Source organism: Cryptomeria japonica, chromosome 9 (genome assembly GCF_030272615.1).
Source record: "Cryptomeria japonica chromosome 9, Sugi_1.0, whole genome shotgun sequence".
NCBI classification, from domain to species: Eukaryota; Viridiplantae; Streptophyta; class Pinopsida; order Cupressales; family Cupressaceae; genus Cryptomeria; species Cryptomeria japonica.
In genome coordinates this window covers 311872153-311891785 of record NC_081413.1, presented here as the reverse complement: position 1 = coordinate 311891785, position 19633 = coordinate 311872153, and positions in this window count along the sequence as shown.

Sequence of the window (19633 nt, the reverse complement as noted above, 5' to 3'; positions counted from 1 at the left end):
GTGAAGTTGTTACTATCAATCATAGCCTCTTTAAACCTGTTGAAAGAACTTCTAGTGTTCCTATTGATTACTTTTGGCCTAAACAATTCCAATCTTTTCCATCGCGAAGTGATCATCTTTTCAAATCTTATCAAAAGTGGAAAAAAGATATGATCCTATCTCTAAGTGAACCTAGAACACCCAAACTTGATATTCCTATCGTTCTTGAGAAGGAAGTTCTTCCTTTGAAAGATAAAACTAATGTCTTTTCTCAAGAAGATTCCCAACCCATCCCTATGAATGTGACTATGCCTATATCTAATAAACTTCCTAAAAGTAGACCTATACCTCCTCATCATGATGGGCTTGGTCTCCTTCCTAAACCAAATATTCCTCCTTTGTATGGAGCAGTTCCTCCTCCTCAATCTCCTCAGCTTCCTACTAAGACTAGATGAAATCGTTCTACATGTGAACGCCGACGAAAGCGTTGTCTTAGAGCTCAGGCAGCTGCTTCTCAAACTTTGCAATCCCCAAAAACACCTTTAGCCAGTATTATTCCATTTTCTCCTCAGCTGAAAATTGAGCCAAAATCTCCTAAACATAAGATGTATGATGGTCTTGATCCTGTGCGAGTTAAAGATCCTATTTTTATAAATCTTGATGATGATATAGATGAAAATGTTATTCATGATGAAAATGTTACTCCTGTTCATTCTGATAGTGAATATGAATATGTTGATGTTGATAACCATTTATCTAACGAATTTTCTAAAGCACTTATCCTAGCTCCTAGACAAGAACAACGTGGCGTGGAACATGAACATAGCCCTTGTTTGGATCTTGTGATAGCTCCATCTGCTGTGTTGGATGTTCCTCCTCTAGCGTGTTTCCTGCCTTCCCGAAATATTGATCAGCAAGATCGGGGGGTAGATGACGTGCTAGACTAGTTTCATTAGCATAGCAGACTCTCTCCTCCTCTCTTGATCTCTTTTGTTACTTCTTCTATGTGTTATTCTTATTCTTCTATTTGTTGTCCTTAGTGTTGTCTACTTGAGGACGATGCAAAACATTGAGATCTCTTTTGGTCTCTCTCATGTTGACTCAAAAGACACATGTGTTCCCTTCTTCTAGGTGACCTTCCTTGATTGGGGAATGAAGAACAATTATGCATACATACATATGATATACATGAATTATCATACAGCATACTGACCCCAAGGAAAGCGAAGTCACCTTGTGCTTTGTGTTTTGTGTCTATTATCCTTGGGCTTATCTCACACTTGGGGGCTAAATCCTTGTGATAACGTGCTCCTTTCTCATTTCTTATATGTATCACTACCTTAAAGCAATCACCCCCGGTGAGGCATGTGCGATCACTTTAATGTAGGGGGGCATACATCCCGTTCATATCTTTTCAAGATACTTGAAAATTTCTTGACAAATTTAGCTTTGCCTTGAAAATTTTTTGATATCTTTCTTGCATGACTCATAGTGAGGGAGCCTTACTACTGACAGTCATGGTTCTCCCTCATGATCTTCCCTTTTACTTTTTCAATCTAATTCGTAAGATCCTTAGTCCACTAGGGGCTTGGTGTATCTTGCCTCCTTGACGTGGTGAAAGTCTCTCAATGTTGTTTCCTTGTACTTTACCGGAAGTATGGGCGTACGCTTATACTCCCGCTAAAGTGGGGGCTAAATGTAGTGTCCTAAAATTGTGACACTTGCAATTTCGACTGCATTTGGGTCTTCATGATGGCGGTGCAATGTTGAACCTGAATGGAGACCCCGAAACCTGTTTACAACACCAAAAACTGCATATTTTTGCACCTTGGCCTGATCCTTCCTTGCACCCTGTTGTCCCGGGAGGTGGGACCATGGTGCCCAGCACCTTGGTCCTTCAAAACTAGGGCGCCCAACGCCCTGGTCCCTGGCCCTATTTTGGGCCCGGTCTCTTTTGGGCATCGGGTCTTTAAGTTTGCAATTCGGGAAATAATGTTTCCTGGTCAGCCTAAGGTCGAAAAAATCAGTCTATCAACCCTAATTGACAAGTATATAAACTACTTTTCCTCTCCTAGAAAGGGAGGAAGGAAATAAGCAAGAGCAAGACGTGGAAGCAATATTCAAACATTCAAACATTCAAGCATTCAAGCATTCCTTCAAGCAATTGAGCATTCTAAGTCTCCATTCAAGGCTAAGTGTTGCATTCAAGACAAGGATTCAACCATTGAAGAGGAGATCACATACAACATACAACATACTACATACATTACACCTTCGCATGTAAGAATACAAACATTCTTACAACAAGGTATCAGTACTTGTTTACATTACAAACATTTACATTTACAGCATTCTCATTTCTTGGTTAATTCCAAAACCGGGGTTTGACCTAAAGGCAAACCCCTAATCCCTAACCCCCTAATCATCCTCTTTTTTCTGTGTGTAGGTTGCAGGTATGCGGCTGTAATTGAAGATCTGGAATCCTTGTGCAGAGACAAACAGATCCCCCTTCATTTCGCGGATTTTTCGGAGGACCGTGTGCACTCCGGGCGCCATCATCCTGTCGACTTTTGCTCAAACTTGCAGAACAGCACCGTCTCGACATTTTACTGCTAATTCTAGGTCCGCAGCTTCATCCCATATCCCTATCTCTATTTATAAATGAATCTTTCCTACTTTACATGCATTCCTAGTTCAATCATTCTATCTACATTTCTTTACAAAAGAGGGTATCCTTGATGTCTTAACCCTTGAAACTCATTTAGAATCCAATCCTGCATTGTGTGGGATTGGATCTTGTGGGTTTCAACCCCTCTTTTGAATGTAAAGTCTCTCCTAAGTGAAAACCATCAACCCTAGTGACCTCCCTTCTCTCTCCTCGGAGTTGGGGAGGGGAGAACGACTAGGGTTCGATTTTTCTGCTTTACAATAACGTCAACTGTTCTAAAAAATCATCACATACACTTCTTTCTAAATAGTTATCCTTGCTGGAAAATTCTCTTTTAGGAGCCATTTTGAAAATGCAAGAAAATGAATATCACTCTTAAACAATCCTGCAACAAAAGAATTTACTTAGAACACCACCTAAGAATTGCTACAAAAATATGAGAGAACCTGATCTTTGCTTGAAGGAATTTTCTCTGCAACTGAACCATCTTGCTCTGTATCTGAAGAAGATAACTCTGCGTCTATTCCTCTGCAAAATCTTTTAAAAGATATCTTCACTTGATAGTTAGGAAATCAAATATTTGTACTCAGGGCCTTAACTGTAACATTGATTCCGCATGCTTCGGCCGTCCCTTCGAAATTGAATTCATACGAGAATTCGTATTTTTCGCTCCAACGGGTCACAACATTCCTGCAAGTGTTCCATTTTGCTCTTTTGCAACTTCGTGAAGCATAACTATCGGGCAGCTTAGTCCTGCGAAATAGCGCCAACCGTTCGATCAAAAGAAACTTGATCGAGTGTTAGATTAACTAATGGCTTTGGCCTTTTTCTGGGTCCCGCTTTTTTATTGGCTGCATAATACCACATGGCATCAAATCATTGGCCTTGAAATTCCCTTTGCATTCCACTTAATACTGGCCGCGTGTATTTCCTTTTATACCGACGTTTTCACCTTGGTGGGCCCACACTTTCTTCTTAGACCACGTGTCATCATGACACGTGGATGGTTCTCGTTTACTCTCACTATTTCGCGGGCATAAGGAGTGAGCACTTTACCCTTGCGAAATAGCGTGGGCCGTCGGATCATCTCGAAAGTTGATTGGCATTTAATCCTTTGAAAAGGCTCTCAGGAGGGGTGGGCCCGCTGATTCATCGTGAACACCTGGCATCCAGTCACCTGTGGCGCTGATTTGTCACTCTGTCATTCGCCAGAAGAAAACCATGGGGCCCCACTTTCATCTCAATAGCTCTATCGTCCAGGTCATCATCATGACACGTGGACGGTTCTCGTTTACTCTCGCTATTTCGCGGGCATAAGGAGTGAGCACTTTACCCTTGCGAAATAGCGCGGGCCGTCGGATCATCTCGGAAGTTGATCGGTATTTAATCCTTTGAAAAGGCTCTCAGGAGGGGTGGGCCCGTTGATTCATCGTGAACACCTGGCATCCAATCACCTGTGGCGTTGATTTGTCACTCTATCATTCACCTTCTTATTTGTCAATAAGAAACTACAGGGCTTCAATAAATTGTTAACAGCTGTACCTACCAGGTCATCTCCACCTGCGACCTGACTCACCTTCGGGGCCCGCCTTTCAGCCTTTAGTCCTGACCCGCTGACTGTTGTGACCTGTGCCATGTGCCGCCATTTTACTCGTTGTCAACAACCAGCTGGACCATCTACGTGGCATGCCATGTGGTTTTCGCAACTTCACTGGTCTTAAACTATGCGCAACTTCACCCAGCGAAATAGCACGAGCCGTGGATCCATCCATGAGATGCGCACTAGTTACTGGGCCCGACAACTTTAGAAGAAAAACATACAAGGCATAAAAATTTTCAATTGATCAACGTAACCGCCTAGGCAAATAACAAGGGGGGACACTTCCTACGACCCCACGACCCATAACTTAAGTGAATAAAGTAATGACAGATTAGAAACCAGAGGGTTTAAAACAAATAAGATAGGATCTAAAATAAAAAACCGTTAAACCCTTAAGGTCTAGAACAAAGCTAAAGCACTTGGAATTACACCCTACTCAAAAATTTCAACATACCATAGCCAATCATGGGAAAAGAAAAACCCAATTTTAATCAATGATAACAGCGGCTCTGACTGGGGATGGTTGATTGCGAGATCAACACAAGAAGACTCAGAACTCTGGAGAAACAGACCAAAACACAGACCAAAACCAGAAAAGAAGGAAAGAAAACAAAATATGTACAAACAAAGGACCTACCGTGCATGGACATTAAGAGAAATAATGCTGCAGGAATTGTCCATGCACTGGAAATTCCTGCATTTCATCATCCATATTCTTCAAGAAATATGAATCCTTACCATTTAAGTCACAAACCACAAAAGGGCCAATCCATAGTGATTCAAATTTTTTATGCTTCCCTTTATCCTGTCCTTTTGCATTCCACTGAAGAACCATATCATCAATTTGAAACTTCCTTAGTGATGTCCTTTTATCAAAAAGATACTTTGACTGCAACTAGATCTTCTGATTTTTCTTATGGGCAAAAGTCCTAAGTTCCTCCATTTCTACAATTTGGATCATTCGGTTTTCCATTGGTTCAGATACCTCCATGTCCTCATTCTGCAAAAACTTATACACTGGAAGAAGGTTATTTACTGGCAGTCTGGCTTGGGTACCATAAACCAACTCAAAAGGTGACATTCCAATGGATTTTTTGACTGTTATTCTATCTGCCCACAGAGCTAACTTCAACTTTTGATCCCAAGATCTTTTATTCTCCTAAAGGATTTTCTTGATGATATTCAACAGGCTTTTATTGCTGGATTCTGCTTGTCCATTCCCCTGGGGGTGATAAGGTGATGAGTATGACATGAGTATACCATGACTATTGCAAAAGCCTACAAATTCTTCTGATCTGAAACACATAGCATTATCCATTACCAATTTTGCAGGTGTTCCAAATCTAGTCACAATATTATCCATCAAGAAATCAATGACAATTTTACTAGTAGCTCTTCTTGTAAGGATGGCTTCTATCCATTTGGTGAAATAATCAGTGGCCACTATGATCCATCCATGACCTCTCCCTAACTTCTCAACAATTTCTCCAATGAAATCAATACCCCACTGGACAAAAGGAGCTTCTACAGAGACTGGATTTAGGGGTAAGGCTCCTTCATACTTAAGCTTGGAGGAGAATCTTTGACATGGATCACATCTCCGAACATATGCATGGGTATCTTTAAATAAAGTGGGCCAATAATACCCAGCCTGTATTAACTTACCAGCAGTAGTCTTAGCAGAATAGTGACCTCCACATACTCCATCATGCATTTCAATCAACACCTGTTTAGCTTGAAATTCATCCAAACACATTAGTAACTCTCCATCTTTTTTTCTCCAGAAAAGATCACCCTGAATGAGCACATACTTTTGGGACTTGAGTTTCAAAGTTCTTTTCTGATTGTATATCATTTCTTCTAGGAATATGTCACCTCTCAAAACTTGGATTATATCTGTGTACCAGGGTTGCCTCTCAATACTAGTGACCAAAACATCTCTAACCTCAACATTATGTATTTCTACATTCATGAGATTTGACTTAGTCATGAGCTTAGCCAAGCCTAAACCTCTCACCAATTTGGTGATCTTTATCTCCAAGTTGAACTCTTGAATTCCATTAATCCATCTGCATCTCTTTCCAGTAACCTCAGACTGAGACAAAATATCTTTAACTGCAGCATGTGGGACATAGGCGATAATGTTTGCATTCACTAAATATGGCCTAAAAGCCTTAACAGCTTTAACTAGGGCATAAGCTTGTTTCTCCATGGTTTCATACTTTAGTTCTGTTGCCTGCAAAGATTTACTGTAGAAGGCTATGGGATGTTTATATCCTTCATTGTCCTTTTGTAATAGTACTGCAGCCACCGTGTGATATGAAGCAAAAGAAAACAGAGAAAAAGGCTTACTATAATCAGGGGATTTCAACACTGGTGCCTCTTGGATTGCCTTCTTAATCTCATCAAAAGCTTTTGAAGCTTCTTGATCCCAATGAAACTTTGTGTCCTTCTTAAGCAATTTGACAATAGGTTTCACTATCTCTGCGAAGTTTGCAATGAATCTCCTGACAAAATTTACTTTGCCTAGAAAGGATTGGATACCTTTCACATTTTTAGGTTCAGACACCCTATTGATTGCTTCAATTCTCTCAGGGTCTATTCTTACCCCTTCCTTGGAAACTATGTTTCCCAATAACTTTCCTTCAGTGACCCCAAAATGACATTTCTTGGGATTCAGTGACACACCAAATTCTAGGGCTTTATCGAACACTTTCTCTAGATGTCCACAATGATCATCAGCTTTCTTTGAGAAACAAGTTAGATCATCTTGGTAAACCACCATGATAATATTTATGAATTCTTTAAAAGCCACATCCATAGCTCTCTGAAATGTAGCTCCTGCATTTTTTAATCCAAATGGCATTCTCACATATACATAGGTTCCCCATGGAGTAGTGAAAGTTGTTTTAAACTGTTCAGACTCCTTTACCAACACTTGATTATATCCTGAGAAACCATCCATCATGGATAAAAGATCACAACCTATCACTCTTTGTAGCATTGCTTCCATATTTGGGGTTGAATAATTATCTTTTAGGGAAGCAACATTTAGATTCCTAAAATCTACACATAATCTGATGTCTCCATTCTTCTTCCTTACTGGGACCAAATTGGAGACCCATGAAGAATGCCTTATTGGTTTGATAATCCCCCCTTCTCTTATTCTAGTCAATTCTTGTTGCATTTTAGTTTCTAATAAGGGGTTGATAGGTCTCTATTTCTATCTGAAAGGCTTAGCATCTGGAAGTAAAGGAACTTCATGCTGAAAAAGATCTTGTCTATATGCCTTTAGGTCTTCATAAGACCAAGCAAAGACATGCTTATACCTTTTCAATAAATTGATAAGGTTAGTCCTAACATGAGGGGGTAATTTCTTTCCAATATATACCAACTTAGGGAATGATTATATCCCCAAGTTTACCTCCTCTAACTCTTCTAACTTAGTGGTAGATTGCTGGTGTAAATGACTATCATTGTAACTAAACATGCTCTCCAGCTCCACCAACCCTTTAGGTATCTCATTGGTTTCCAACTGGACAACATCATTTCCAAACACTGTCTCTCTATTATCTACCACTTCCACCAATGCATTGCAATCAATCTTTTGTCCATCATAATCATCAACACATTGGATAAACCTAAGAATGTCTTCATCATCAGCAAAAACTTGCCAATTGTACACATTATCAGGGATAGCAGGTCTAGATTTTATCTCCATAGTGGAAATACCGGTTAGTGTTGCATCATCATTTTTCAAAGCAACATTAACTAGGAAATCTACCATAATATTTTTGGTTCGCTCTATCCAATTAATAGAAAATGCATCAAAATGTTCAATAACATCCCAAACAACATGCTTATATTGCTTCAATTTATCATTCTTGGATGCATATTTAGATCTCACATGAGAGACAACCAATTCTGACTCCCCCATTACTTTCAATAGTTGGATTCCATGTTTTTTTGCAACCTCAAGTACTAGTAACAGGGCTTCATACTCTGCAGTATTATTTGTGCAATGGAATGCCAATAAAAATGAGTACTTAAAAGTTATACCTGACGGGGACACAAAAAGAACCCCTGCTCCAGATCCTTCTTTGGAGCAAGTTCCATCAAAATACATCTGCCACAACCCATACTGCTGTGCTTGTAACTCAACTACAATTGGGTCAGTATTCTTCAATTGAGGTGAGATTGGTTGAAGTCTGAAGTTATCTAAATCTACATCAATCATATAATTAAGCATACTAGGGTCCACATTTTCAATTACCTTAGGAGCTCGCGGCTCTCTGTATAGTTTGACCTGGTTGCCACCAATAGGGATAGTAGCATAAGATAAGTCCAGTTGAAAATTTCCCCCTACTGCTGCTGCCCACTGCCTGGATAGTAACATACCATAGTGGGGTTTAGTATCAGTAACAATAACATCCATTTTGTAAGTGGCTTCAGGAAATGCTACTATTTTTACTTCTACATCTCTCATTGTACCTATCATAGGCACTTCTCTATTATCCATGGCATAACATTTCCCATACACAGTGGTTACTGATAACCCTAATTCTTTCATAACACCATAGGGCATTACATTTATAGCAACTCCTGAGTCTATCATGCAGTTTTTAATCAACCGGTTATTGACTAACAAAGTAACATAGAAGGGATCTACCTGAGAAGGCTCCTAAGTGATAGTGGTTCCAACATAGACCTCTAGGGTTTGGAACTCTTGATCCTTTCCAACTTTAGCCAAACCAGTGGGTAATACCATGTCACTATCAGATATACTAGAGAATAAAGACAAAACTGCATCCTTATGTTCTTTAATCTTTAGCAATTCTATTAATGGAACAGTGACTTTCATTTGAGTTAAAGCTTGGGCCATATCAAATGTAGAATTATTACACTTTTCAGTATTAACCTTAACCTTTTCTGTTTTGAGTTGACTGGCCCTTTTCACTGTCTCTGCTCTTTGTACATCACCAACATTTTTGTCATCTATACCTTTAGGTAAATCTTTAACTTGTTCCTCTTTCTCTTGACTAACTTTAGGAATAGTAGTAGCACTGCTTGATGCCCCCCTTTTTGTGACTTCTTTTACAAACATAGAACCTGGCTCACCTTGATCACTGTCTCTCTTGGTGCTTCTCAGATTATAGTTATGTTTTGCTTTGGCAATTGCAGCCTTAGTGAGATTTCTAACTTCTTCCTCACTAGGCCTCCTAAGATGAACTTCTTCATCTTCAATTGTTACCACATTCAATGTAGGATGCCAACCTAAGGCTAACTATCCTTGCACTAACCTTTCATTATCCAGCACATCACTGTATTCACTTTGCATAGATTCCTCATCACTTTCTACAATAATTTCAAACATATTAATGTCAGGCTCTGCTTCAGGTCTCATAGATTCTTCCAAAGCTTGAGCCACTGCACACTGATGAGGAGAATGTGGTCCATCACAAGCAATACACCAAGGAGTATTTTCTATATTGTTAACAGTTTTCCCTTTCAAAGGATCCGGTGTATCTTGACTTTGGGCAATTTTGGGCTTCTCAATTTGGGGTTTACCATTCTTCCAATTTGTATTGTATGGCATATCATGTAATCTAGGAGGTCTATCTTGCCAGTTATAATGGGGCTTATCATTTTTGCTAACCTTGGCAGTCAAATCTTTCATAGCAATAACCAGTTTCTCCATTTTATCATCCTCCTTAGCAACTTTGTTAGGTTGCTGTTTGGTTTCATGCCATAATCTATCATCTGTCCTTCTTCCTAATTTTCTAGATGCTTTTCTATTACTTTCTACATTTATAGCAATTCTAAAAGCATCCCTTAAGTTATGAGGATTTTTATCTCTCAAAATATAGGCCATTTTGGAATCAAATGCATTGTAGTATGTATTAAGACACATGTTATCATCTAGCCTCATCACTTGATACAATCTGTGCATAGCTTTCTGGAATCTGGCATTGAAATCAGTGACTATTTCATTTTCAGATTTTCTAATATTATTGAACTCATTCAGCATGAAACTCACATTAGTCTTATCACCATACTATTCTTGAAAATAATTTTTAAAATCATCCCATGAACCTATGCTATTTACTGGAAGACCTCTGTACCAATCTCTTGCATCATCAACGAGAGATTGAACAAACAACTTCATAATAACATCTTCATCTGCTATCTCATAATCATTTATTAAATCCCCAAAAGATTTTATATGTTCCTCAACACTAATTGCATTGTTCCCAGCAAACTTATGGAGTCTATCTCTTAGCTCAGTAGGAACATGATTTGGATATCCTGGGATCCCATCAAAAAACAATTGCCTATATTGTTCTAGATTGATTGGCCTTCTTTGAAAAGGGGCAATAGCACTATTATTTCTCATGGTTATTTTAGCTTTTGGAATTGGAGACTGAGGTGCTTGGGTGTACTATTTATTCGAGGGTATTTGACTTACTGAGGCAATATTAGCATGTACTGCAGGTTGAGTATTGACCGGAGGAACGGAAATATGTTGGGGATTAGGCTTGCTAAGATCTTCCGATGGGAATGTAATAGGGGGAGCCTTTAAGTAATTAATCTTTCTTTTAACTTCCTGATTCGTTGCTTCCAACTCAGCCTTTTCCAGTTCCATTTGGAGGTCTTCCTTTTCCTTCCTCATCCTTTCCATCTCTCTCTCATGTGCTAGAATCCTATGAGAAATCTCTTCTGCAGTTTTAGATTATACTCCATCATCTACCCATTTCTATTTTCCTTTATCTAAATTATCTTTAGGAAGCTGGGAGTCATTAAATACTTCCCTAATTGGCTGAGCTACTAACTTACAAGCTTGTCTATTTTTAGGGATTAGGATTTCCCTTATCACAAGGCCTTCCTCATCACTTTTTTCCTTTTCTTTAGCAAGCATTTCAAGATCAGCTATCTGTCTAAGAAGCCTATCTCTTTCCATTAACTTGGCTTTGATTTCCTTCTCCTTATTTGCCTCCTTTTGGGCTCTTAGGGAGATTAAATGATGGACTCTTTTATTCAAATCTTCGATCTCTTGAGACATCTTATCCTCATCAGGGAAGTTTTCTTCAGAGTTAGATGCATTAATTTGATCTATGTCAATTAAACTAATGTTCCCATCTATTGTCCTAGGAACTGAGTGCCTAATTGCATTTGAGCTGGTTCTATCTTTTGCAGAAACACTAGCATGAGATAGATCTTGATTTAAAATAGGTGCATCATCAATATTTCCAAATAATCCAGAATGGAAACCTAAAATATCATGCTCCAAATCTCTAGAAGATGAATTAGACTTTGCATAGATAGGTCAATCAGGCATCTTACCAGTATTATTGCTTTTCTGCACCCACGCAGCATTTGATGGCTCATGCAACATAGATCTCTTCTGACCTCTTCGTGACTGTTCTGGCAGACCTTCTTGCAAGGTTTCACGAGGATGTTTCTTCATGAATGATCTCATGTTCTTGTTTCCTTGCATCTCGCTTGTCTTCTTTTAGAAAATTTGTATCTCACAAGGACTGGTTCAATAGTAATAGAGTCGCCACCCACAAAAATATGGGAAAAATGAAAACAAGCAGTCTTACACACAAACACACAACAAATTTCTGTACAAATCTCGGCACAGATCGGTATTTATATCTTTGTAATAACTCTCCCCAGTAGAGTCGCCACTTTTGTTGTCTTCAAAATCTGATTCCCTTTAATATCCCTAGAATAATATGATTCAAGCTTGGTGCAGAAGAGACATCGGAGATAAAGAAATTCTCAAGACAACATATGACAAGGTTTGGATAGACCTTCTACACTTCGGACTTCCTCGGAGCCTAGGTGGGTATACCTTTGTGAATTAAATTCACACTTTCAAACATAAACCCACAGCAAACCAGTCCAGAAAACTAGTGGATTTATTCACCTTGAAATCAACTGAAAACAAAGGATGGAAATTGTACTTAAATTCAGCATTTCTATCAATAAAGCATGCAATAAACAACTTCAATTAATACCAGTGCCTTATCCAAGGTCACAGAGTCATCTAAATTCAAATAAAACTCCATAAACAATACATCTTTATACTTCCCGTCGGCTTGGTTTCATTAATCCTTATATATGCCTGACACATACAAGAATTCAAGCATTCCAAACTAAGCTATGGTCCTCAAAATTCAAAGTTCCTCCCAAAGAATTTACTGGTATGAGTGATCCCGCGTATTTAATTTCTCTCCTAAAGAGAAAAGCTAACAAACACTTATACTAAAATTGCTTTGCAATTCCATTTCAAATAGAACAACCCTCGATTACTCAGAATGAATACAGTAAATAAATTTGTGAACAAACTTGAAGACAACACAAAAATTTACTCAAAACCGATGGCCTGTATATTGATATTCAGTTTCAAGAAACATTACAATAAATTCTGATTCTCCATTAGACTTAAAAAAGCTCAGATAAATTTCTGCAACGTTTTCTTACAAAATTTTGTGATCTCTTTTCCTCTAGTCCTGGTATCCATTTATAACCACATGGATGCACAAAGCTTCGGACCTTTTGAGGAGAGTTTGTTACAAAATAAAGAAGTTACAAGCTTTTCGCAAAAGCAGTTACAAGCACTTTTCAGCCTCTGCAGTTACTTCAACCTGTTATTCTGTTGCAACCTCTTCTGTCTTTTCAGGGGTGCTCTCCAACTGTTCTGGATCCTGGGTGGCATATTTAGTTGCCCACTCACTATATATTTCTTCTGTCGGCCATGAAAAATTAATCACATCATCTTTATTTTTAGTCAACCTTTTCCAAGAATTCCTCAGTTTGTTGACTTCTGAATTAAGAAAACCATAATGTGACTTAATTTTTTCTATCTCTTGTATTGTCACGACAAAGAAAGAAGTATCATCAAGATCAATGATTCCTTTGACTCTTGCTGACAATTTGGCTTCTATCTCCTTAAGCCATATCTGCTTGTCTTTTAACTGATCCGGATTAGCAAAAAATCCTGGGAGCAACTCACAAACTTGATCAGTGTATTCCTTCTTAAGCAATTTAACCCTTCTATCCACATTATCTGCCTTTGTTGCCAATTGCATTAAGACTTTAGCGACATCAAAAGTGGATTTGATAATAGGATTAGCTCTTGCTTCATCACAGGATACACACATGAACTCTAGATCTTGCTCCCTAGGTCTCCATCTGTCAAAAATGGGTGTCAAAATGGCCTTATCTCTCCTCAGCTCATTCGACATCTCCATAATTTTTCCCACATTGTTGTAAAGCAATGAGGCATTTATTGTATCTACAAAAGTAGAGATTGTGGCCCTTACTTTCCCCTCATACTTTCTTGCATATAAGGCTTGAGCCTGTTTCAGGTTTTCTAGTTCTTGGGGAGTAATCTCAACCATTTGAGAACTGGAGGGTGCTGGAGATGGTGGAAGTTCAATGATGGGACTAGTAGGTGGAGGTCTTGCAGGAGAAGAGGAAATCATCAGTGTTGAAGACTCACCTTGTTGGTATTGTCCCATCAACTGGCTCTGCAATTTAGCAATGATGCTATCTTTACCTCTTACCTCCTCCTTGGCACTGTTATAGGCCTTTAAAATTGTTTCCAACTTAATTTGGAGGGTCTCTTTTTCTTTGGCTTCCTTCTCTGCCACTGCAACACTGAATTTTGTAGTTTCTAGCACAGTGCTAGCAGCTTCTACTATCCCTGTACTTTGCACTCTCTTTACCATCATTCCACCAAGGTAACTTGACCCTGGGGTATCTTTGCCTTTCTTGCTCTCATTTCTTTTGAGAGACCACATGACTAGTGCAGCATTATCTTTATTGAAAGTTACCCCTTCCATGGGTTTAGTCTCTTTTCTTACTGCATCTAACACAAGGCCATCTGCAATGTCCCACTCTGGTAAAATAAGCACTCCAGCTTGTGCTACCATATCTCTTCCCTGCTCAGGGGTGATGGTTTTGAATTCTTCCATCATCTCTTGTTTTATTTCTTCTTCCACTGAGGCTGGATCTTTATTGGGCTGCTCAGCCTTTCTTGTCTCACATCTAGCATTATATCTATCTATGTGCTGTTTCCAAATGAATTGCACAAATGCTTCCGATGTGACAAAATTGTCATCAGCTAGAAAGGCACTACTTGCCTTTTTAATCTCAGGATCCCACTCCTGGCCTTTAAGTTCAGTAGAGGTGATGTCCATTTCAGCATCAATAGGTTCTTCTGGCATCCCTTCCTCCACTTCATCATAGGTGTATGCAATTTCCCCTAAACTACCCAATTGTAAGAGGTATTTAGCTGCCACTTGTTCATCTCCTATATGGATAGGGGATTGGGATGGGGAATATAAAGGTGTATCTGATTGGACTTCCTTCCCCACCCTTTGCTTCTTTGGGCTGTCTGGGATATCAATGACATCTTGTATTTTCCTCTTTCCTTTGGATGTAGAGGGCTCCCCTGTTGTAGGCACTAGCATTCTGTAACCTAATTTCTTGTGCAGTGTGTAATCACCAAGAGGAATTGCTTTGCTGGAAGCTGACCTGCTTAGGATCATTCTGGCTTTTTCATGGTTATTCTTAATCACAGCTTCCCTTTTCTCCTTCAGTGTTTGCATCACATCCTCAAAGCAAATAATCAAAAACTTTATTTTCTCTTCTAGTGGGAAGAAGCTAGACAATGGGTCATAGCTAGCATCAAACTGATGCACAAAATCCAAGGCTTTCTTATAAGCCACCCACTTTTCTTTCCTTAGTTCCTGCTCATCTAGATCAAATTCATTCCTGATGAGGTCTTCTGGAAATTGGAATTGATGAGGCCTACCTCTACATGCTACCTTTTTCCTAAACACACCATTGAAGAAATCCTCTGGATCAGCACACCTGGACACTGCAGTGGATAAATGATAAGGTTTGAGGAAATCCTCAAAGCAATCCCAGCCTCCCTTTGTTATTACGAATTGGTGGGCTATGGTAGTTGCAGGGAAAATATTCCCTTTACCTCTGCCTGTTAACTCTGCCTCTTGTAGGCCACCAATTTGCCTAAGGATCTCCGCTATTCCCACTTTTAGAGGGACCTGGTAAGGTAACAAAAATGGAGTACTCCTGAAACCAAAAACTCTGAAAACTGTGGAGACTGGATATAAATAGATGTCACCCCAGTTATGAACAATTTTGATGTTCTCTGTGAATTCTTTTGGCCTTATCAATTCCAGAAGAATCTTGGGGACTCTTGGGTTATCAGAGCAGAGGAGAGTCCTTATTTTGGATACAAAATATTTATCAAACTTTAAGAAACTAGCATCCTCTCTGTCCCATGACAACATAGTACTCCATAATTGTACTGGCATTTTTTCTCCTTCCTTCTCCGTAACCAGGTCTAGTCCACAAGCGAAATAATCACCACCTTTGAAGAGAAAAAGGTGCATTAAGAGTGAGTACCATCCGAAAGGTCTGTCCACCTTTCCATTCTTTATTCCTATCAACCCTCCATGGATAGCATCGGCAATGAAAGAGGCATAATCAAATGTGATAGCAAGAGAAGGATTCAAAATCTGGACAATCATTAGCAAGCAATGATTCGGCATATTTGCTTCAGCATCTTCTCCTAGAACTTGACAAAGTGCCCAGTACACTCCCTTAGCCCTCAGGGTAAACATACTTAATGAGAAAGGCTCTTGCGTGTTAGGTCCTACAACTGCTAACCCTCCTATTTTCACAAAAAGTTCCTTGAGAGGCCCATTCCTGAGATGACTCCTCTGTGCACCATAAATTTGGGCTAATGATGTGAAATTTATAGGTTCCAGGAAGTTTGTGAACTCATTAAGTCCAAATGCTATCCTAAATTCTTCAGCGTTAATTTCCACAAGGGTTTTCCCATTTACATCCCGGATGCATCTTGTGACTGGATCATAATTTAATGCCATTTGGGTTAGCAGGTCTGTATCCATGAATACCCCTGGGACTACTAATTTCCCAACATCTAGTTCCCAGATACTATTTTGAGGAGCACGAGAATTTGTCATTCCAAATCCAACTTTAAACAACCCCAACCCGGACAGTCCAACCTGTGGGTCTCTCAGCCAAATACCTTTGTCATATAATCCTTCTCCTATCTTCAAACGGGGAGCCCTGGGCACTAACTCTTTGGCCTTTGATGCCTGATTGGTTGATAATGTCAACTGTTCTAAAAAATCATCACATACACTTCTTTCTAAATAGTTAACCTTGCTGGAAAATTCCCTTTTAGGAGCCATTTTGAAAATGCAAGAAAATGAATATCACTCTTAAACAATCCTACAACAAAAGAATTTACTTAGAACACCACCTAAGAATTGCTACAAAAATATGAGAGAACCTTATCTTTGCTTGAAGGAATTTTCTCTGCAACTGAACCGTCTTGCTCTGTATCTGAAGAAGATAACTCTGTGTCTGTTCTTCTGCAAAATCTTTTAAAAGATATCTTCACTTGTTAGTTAGGAAATCAAATATTTGTACTCAGGGCCTTAACTGTAACATTGATTCTGCATGCTCCGGCCGTCCCTTCAAAATTGAATTCATACGAGAATTCATATTTTTCGCTCCAACGGGTCACAACATTCCTGCAAGTGTTCCATTTTGTTTTTTCGCAACTTCCCGAAGCATAACTATCGGGTAGCTTAGTCCTGTGAAATAGCACCAACCGTTCGATCAAAAGAAACTTGATCGAACGTTAGATTAACTGACGGCTTTGGCCTTTTTCTGGGTCCCGCTTTTTTATTGGCTGCATAATACCACGTGGCATCGAATCATTGGCCTTGAAATTCCATTCGCATTCCACTTAATACTGGCCGCGTGTATTTCCTTTTATACCGACGTTTCCACCTTGGTGGGCCCACACTTTCTTCTTAGACCATGTGTCATCATGACACGTGGATGGTTCTCGTTTACTCTCGCTATTTCACGGGCATAAGGAGTGAGCACTTTACCCTTGCGAAATAGCGCGGGCCATTGGATCATCTCGGAAGTTGATCGGCATTTAATCCTTTGAAAAGGCTCTCATGAGGAGTGGGCCCACTGATTCATCATGAACACCTGGCATCTAGTCATCTGTGGCGCTGATTTGTCACTCTATCATTCACTAGAAGAAAACCATGGGGCCCCACTTTCATCTCAACAGCTCTATCATCTAGGTCATCATCATGACACATGGATGGTTCTCATTTACTCTCGCTATTTCGCAGGCAAAAGGAGTGAGCATTTTACCCTTGCAAAATAGCACGAGCCGTCGGATCATCTCGGAAGTTGATCGGTATTTAATCCTTTGAAAAGGCTCTCAGGAGGGGTGGGCCCGTTGATTCATCGTGAACACCTGGCATCCAATCACCTGTGGCGCTGATTTGTCACTCTGTCATTCGCCTTCTTATTTGTCAATAAGAAACTATGAGGCTTCAATAAATTGTTAACAGCTGTACCTGCCATGTCATCTCCACCTACGACCTGACTCACCTTTGGGGCCCACCTTTCAGCCTTTAGTCCTGACCCACTGACTGTTGTGACCTGTGCCATGTGCCACCATTTTACTCACTGTCAACAACCAGCTGGACCATCTACGTGGCATGCCATGTTTTTTTTGCAACTTCGCTGGTCTTAAACTACGTGCAACTTCGCCCAGGGAAATAGTGCGAGCCGTGGATCCATCCGTGAGATGCGCACTAGTTACTGGGCTCGACAACTTTAGAAGAAAAACATACAAGGCATAAAAATTTTCAATTGATCAATGTAACCGCCTAGGCAAATAACAAGGGGTGACACTTCCTACGACCCCACGACCCATAACTTAAGTGAATAAAGTAACGACAGATTAGAAACCAGAGGGTTTAAAACAAATAAGATAGGATCTAAAATAAAAAACCCTTAAACCCTTAAGGTCTAGAACAAAGCTGAAGCACTTGGAATTACACCCTACTCGAAAATTTCAACATACCATAGCCAATCATGGGAAAAGAAAAACCCAATTTTAATCAGTGATAACAGTTATCATCTGGAGATCATTTGGTTATGTTGAAGACATGGATTGGATGTTTACATTTGGAATTTTGCATATTGGTCTGATCGGGTTCAATTATTTGCCTTAACTGGCAGATAGGTCCAGGTTATGAACCGGTATAGGAAAACATGTTCCAGATCAGCACTACATGATTTGGAAATGATTTATTGATTGGATAATGTGTAAATGTATTGAGGTCGACATATTGCATTGCACCAAGACTTATTTTGTAATTTATTTAAATGTAATATCTTTTGGGAGCCGACCTAATGATTAGGTCTTAGGTTTTGTATAAATAATTGTAAGATCTTATTTGGAAAAAGTGTGTGTATGTGCGTATATTCAAGATCATTGTGAAGAGTGAAAACAAGCAGATCCTTGTGCAAATCATGCAGATATCATCTGAAGGTTGAAGGAAGGTTGTTAAAGGTTATGAAGGTGTTTGGTCCCCATGCGTAGAGCTTAAACTGGTACTGAATCCGACATTGAAGATGCTAAATTGAAGTAGTACATTATTATTGGATTTAATCATCCAACTATGTAGTCAGTGTGACTCCTAATTTTGTGATTGAGCAGTGAGCTCTAGGTGGTTGGCCTTTCTGCATGTGCAGACCCCATTATTGTTTTCACTTACTATCTGCAGTAGTATCATCTGATTGTGGGTAAGGTTTCCCATCGTGGTTTTTTCCCTTACAGGGTTTCCATGTCAAAATCATTGTGTCATGTGTTGTAGATGTTGTTTCTCTTTCTATTTCATGCATTAAGTTGTACCGGTATTATTATAACTGTTAATCTATTTTACCAACACTGAGTTTTAAGTTGGAATAATTTGTTTTGGGTTGCAATTTATTGACAACTAATTCACCCCTCCCCTCTCAGTTGTCCTTCCTAGTTCCTAACAATTGGTATCAGAGCTTAGTCCTCTTTTTGCAAAAGCCTAACAGCTTGAGGAGATCCTATGGCAGCAAATATCTTATAAGAGGACAGTCCCAAACTTGATGGAACTAACAATGGTATATGGAAGATGGGAATGGAGGCACATCTGAATTGCATTGGAAGAGATATATGGGATGTTACAAAGAATGTCTATGTTTCTCCTAATTCGAATAACCCTAATCCACCGACCTTAGCTAAAGACTTGGAGAATGATTGCAAAGTAAGAGAAGCACCTCTAAGTGCATTATCTGATCAGCAAATCATGGGATTATCAGACAGATCTATAGAAAAATCTATTTGGGATAAACTAGAAACACTGAATGAAGGAGATTCCACTGTCAAAATTGCAAAATTGGAATCTTACCAAGTCAGGTATGAAAATTTAAAAATGGAAGAGGATGAAAGAATTTCTGCATTTATG